This window comes from Hylobates moloch, unplaced genomic scaffold (genome assembly GCF_009828535.3).
Source record: "Hylobates moloch isolate HMO894 unplaced genomic scaffold, HMol_V3 SCAFFOLD_5, whole genome shotgun sequence".
In the NCBI taxonomy this organism is placed as follows: domain Eukaryota; kingdom Metazoa; phylum Chordata; class Mammalia; order Primates; family Hylobatidae; genus Hylobates; species Hylobates moloch.
Genome location: NW_026652280.1, coordinates 19,470,208 through 19,475,179, shown reverse-complemented (window position 1 = coordinate 19,475,179; position 4,972 = coordinate 19,470,208). Strand labels below are relative to the sequence as shown.

Sequence of the window (4,972 nt, the reverse complement as noted above, 5' to 3'; positions counted from 1 at the left end):
CACAATTGTTGGGTCCTACTCCCAGAGTTTCTAATGCACTGGGGTGGGACCTGAGAATTGGCATCTGACAAGTTCTCAAATAATTTTGTTGTTACTGGTTTGGGGACCAAGTTTTGAGAACTACTTTATTACAAGGTTTCTCTTCTCCATGGCAGCTGAGAGGAAATTAAGGGTGTTATTCTGAACTACCTAAAATTAGGAAGTTAAGTGTGGTTAGTGGTTCTCAGTCTTGTGTATTTTTTTTTATGAATCACTTGAGGAGCACTGTAAAATATACTGATGTGAATATCTTTGAGATAGAAGTAGGACATTGAAAATTTTTGAAAGATCCCTACATGTTTCCAATATGCACACAGAGTTGAGAAATCTTTGTCATTTCCTAATTAGATATCAAGGATTTTCACCTACTCTAAATGAACAGTGTTGGTAGTACCTGGGCAACCTCTGAGGGGCAGAAGAGGAGAATTAGTGACAAATCCTCTCACAGTTACTTCTAATGCAAGGCTTAGAGTAGGTATAATTTGATAAATCAGGAGTATCTAACACAAACCAATGAAAGATTTTACGAAACTTTGATGGAGTCTTTTCCTATTCAGAGTGAAAAGATGGGGTTGTACACCTAAAAGGAAGCTGAATTTTTTAAAGGCCTTCTATTTTTTGGGGGGAATATGGTAGGCATTTTACCTTACAGCATATACTCCAGCACATGAACTGAGAGGTTGACTTGTCCACAAGGAGAGAAATTTGAGAACTTATGCTATATTCTAATACTAACCTTGGTCAAATGCATTCTGCTCAAGAATGAGTCAACTAAGAAAATCGGATCAAAGCTCATAAAACAGTCTGCAGCCCAAGAGAAGAACATTTCTCTAAGTGTTCAATAGAACATCTTTCCTGCCAAATAGAATTACTAAATGACAAGGAAAGAAAAAACATTTAAAATACTGCCTGATGGCCTAATTTGTTTTAGGAAAACATTATTTGTAACAATAAATAGGTCAAGATAAGTAGAGACTAGCTTGTGATAAGAAGAAAATGGAAGGAATCAAATGATTCCAGAAGCAATAATAGAAAAGATATATTGCAGGAAATTGAATTATTTACACCATATCTGTATTTTAATAAATTAGCACTAGAAGAATAATAAAAATAAGTTAGTTTAAGCTTTGTGCAGTGGCACTATTGTAGCTACTGACGTTCCTCCAGGGTGCGATTATTGCTAGTTAGAAACATTTCCCAATACCCTGGTGTGATGACTTGCATTAGAATAGGCATTGGCAATTTTTGACAGTCTCTACAGAGACAGAATTTAAAAAAAGAAAAAAGAAGATTCATTTTTAACCATAATGTGCAAATATCGTATTTGATGTATCCTGCACTCTGCCACTTGTCTTCGAGTGCCAAGCTTGGGTGCTTGGGACCACAAGGGAAATGCTGTGGTTGGGAAACACTTGATTATTAACCAGGTCACCTGTCTCAAGTCCTTGCTTGAGTTTCTGCTTTGTTGGCAAGAGGGAAATCTCCAGATTTTTTTGTTGGCCTTATTCCTGGGAAATCTCGACATAGAGTCCATTCAAATCGCCAGCTACTTGCTGTGAACCCTAACCCCTAGTCCAGTCCCTCTTAGCTTTGAGGGACTCCACAATCACCAAGAGAAATAGAAGTTTCCAAAATGATTCAGTCAAATTAATAATTACCACAAATAATTCCAAAGTGGAGAGAAATGTTTACTTGGGTGAGTCAATGGTCTTTCTCTCTGTCCCACAAAAGAGAAGGTGCCCATACTACACTGCTGGGATAGAGGAGCCACCAAAGAAAAGAGCCCTGGAGTCTTACTGCCAGTGAACTACACACATGCAGATCTGTGGCCTCTTCTCCTTATGATTGGTGGGGTGGGGGGTGGGACCCCAGCAGCCCTATTTCAACAGGAAGCAGGTAGGCACTGATCTTCCTAAGAACCATTAGAACGTCACCCCCAACTGAAAATATAGGCAGATTTCCATGGTGATTTAAGCACGTGAAGGGTAAGTACATATTAAAATGTGCCCCCACAAGATATAGGCCTTTGGAAGTGCTCTGTGTGGATGTACCCTCACTTTCTAACATCAACTCCTAATTTTCTCTCCTTTACCTACTCTGCTTTAGAAGTACCAATTCTCATTTCCTGGAATACTCATCTACGTAAGAGATGGAGATTCTGTCCATCTTTTTTTCCCTGTGTCCTGCAAACTCTATCATCTTTGGCTTAGAATGTTATGGTAGGCTTTCTTTGGACCATGCTTCTACTGATTGTCAAATCAGAGGGCTCTTGTATCATGAAGTGGAAGAATACAGTACCAATTCCATTCAATTTCCTCCTCCAGGGATGGCATCAGAAACTTTTCCCTTTGATTAGGGCAAACACAGCTTATCAACTTGAATATATTAAGTTTCTTTGGTTTAAAGCAAGTAACAGCAATCAGGCTTGGGAGAGAGAGAAACCGGGCAGCTCTAAGTCACCTTTTTGAAAGAAACTTCTAGATTGTCTCACCTACTTTCACAGAATAAATTGATCTCTAACCATTTTCTCTCATTGTTGTGTCACCTCTCGGAGGGTTGAAACTGCCTTTGCAAAAACTATAACTGAGACAATTATTACAGTGAAAGAGATCTGACCTAACTGACTCCATCTTGCTTCTAACCTTCATGCTGTCCTTGTTCATTTCTGAGTGGAGGCCGAACTAACCCTGGGATGAACTTAGTTTATGGTTTAGCTTTGAAACAAAGATGGTAACAGCCCTTTCCCAAAACAAACCCCCTTCCTACCTAGGGACTAGACTGCCTTTGCAGGACTAACAAATTAGCCACAAGATTAGAAATTATGGTTTAGGAGTCATGCAGCTGGAGGCTGCAAGATTCTAAACCTCCTCAAATTGCTCCTGGGGATAACATCACTATTGTAAACCCTAATACCAGCACTTGAGACATTTTGCAGACCCTGCATTCAATGGATCAGTTGATAAATTGGCTGATTTGGTCTTGTGGCCCCACCCCGCTCCCCCCTGCCCAGCCCAGGAAATGACTTTGCAGGAGGACAGCTTCAACTCCCTATGATTTCATCTCTGACATGACCAATCAGGATTCCCAATTCACTGGCCCTCTACCCACCAAATTATCCTTAAAAAATTGGATCCCCAAATGCTCAGGAAGACTGATTTGAGTAATAATAAAACTCCAGTCTCCCACACAGCCAGCTCTGCATGAATTACCCTTTCTCTATGGCAATTCTCTGGTCTTGATAAATCGGCTCTGTCTAGGCAATGGGCAAGATAAACCCATTGGGTGGTTACAGGGTCCACAACTAGGGAAAGAAAGAGTGATCAATTGGCTGAACTTGGATCACGTGGCTACTGTCGATCTAGGCAGCAAGAGAAAGGATCTTGTAGAACGAGCTCTAAGACCACTTTAGTCTTATAATGGTAGCTCAAGGCTCTTTGAATATAGAATTTTATCAAGCTTCTGCATGATAGACTTCAGTCTTCATGTAGAAAAATGAAGGGCCTTTGGGAAAGAGTAATGGATGCAGTGTAGCCCTAAATTGACAATTGTTATGTACAAGAACAACTAATTTTATTCCAAAGAGAGTGCAGCTTATATTCACATGAAAATAGTATATTGATTTTATTGTATAATATTGATACTACTTCTTATAAAACATAACTCTTTTTTATTGTGCTAAAGAAGTTTTCTCCTTCTTCTTGGCTCCTCTTTCATCACAAAAAGCCTCTTTTCAACCCTTTTATTATCATCTCAGATTGCTTGCAATCTCAGCTCCTAATCCTTTGATGTTCTCACAGGGAGAGAAAATAGGAAAAGGACAAGAGTGCCAGTGACCTCCTTTGTCCTCAGAGTGAGGTGATGTTCTGCTTAAGGACTGAACTATTCTTGTCAATGGTGTCCTTTTATTGCTTATAGAGATGTATGGATTCATTTCTCAACAATCTCAAAGGTTTTCTCTCCTGTGAACTCCAGTAGCCCTGTCTATACTTGTGGTCTTTCCCACCCATTTTCAGACTACTTTATTCTCTGAATTGTTAGTATTTTAGAACCACAGTAGGTCTGATGACAAAGGGCTTTCAAAAAATGAGCCACCTTCCATGAGACCACCTATCATCAATTTAAGTATAAAGAGTAAGCATATAATTTATTGCCCAAATTAGAACACTTTTGAAAGTAAAAGGAAACAATAGAAATCACATTATGTCATTGGCTTTAAACTAGGATTTCTCACAAAATGTTGATTTTTTTCTGACTTATGGATATATAACTTACAAGGTTAAGAAAATGTGATATATCTTTCATGAAACCAAAGGTTCTCTCAATTTCTCCTGCACATTGAACCTTGCCATATCTGATTGTATTCCTCTAGTTTTAGTTGCTTTCTACTTCTTGAATCTGGTTTAGATATACATATATTTCAAGCTTGTTATTTTTTCAGCTTTATCCCCCTATCCCACTTTATCCCCCTATCCCACCCTTTCACATCTGTACTTTCCCATCATTTTAATCCTTCACCTACCTGAGGGTAGATGGAAAGGTGCATTGAAACGTACATGAAAAGATATGGGCTGGGCATGGTGGCTCACACCTGAAATCTGTGAATTTTGGTAGGCCACAGTGGGAGAATCATTTGAGGCCAGGAGTTCAAGATCAGCCTGGGAAACAGTGAGACTCTGTCTCTACAAAAAAATTAAAAATTAGCTGGGTATGTCGATATTCACTTGTAGTCCTAGGTTCTTGGGGTTAGGGGAGTGATGAGGTAGGAGAATCACCTGGGTCCAGGGGTTCAATGAATAGTGGGCTACAATGGCACTATTCACTCCTCCTTGAGTGGCAGCGTCAGACCTAGTCTTAAAAAAAGAAGATACGGATGTATTTAACTGTGAATTTGAGTTATTTAACCTCATTGGCCTCAATTTCTTCATTTGTTAAA

At 39.3% G+C, this 4,972-nt stretch overlaps 1 non-coding gene across 1 annotated transcript; it reads left to right on the top strand.

Annotated features, from left to right (window-relative positions):
- The first annotated feature begins 1,162 nt into the window (after positions 1 to 1,162).
- On the top strand, positions 1,163 to 1,303 carry LOC116469936 (U4 spliceosomal RNA). Its single transcript, XR_004248389.1, has one exon. It is a non-coding gene; the product is annotated as a U4 spliceosomal RNA (small nuclear RNA).
- Positions 1,304 to 4,972: the final 3,669 nt, after the last annotated feature.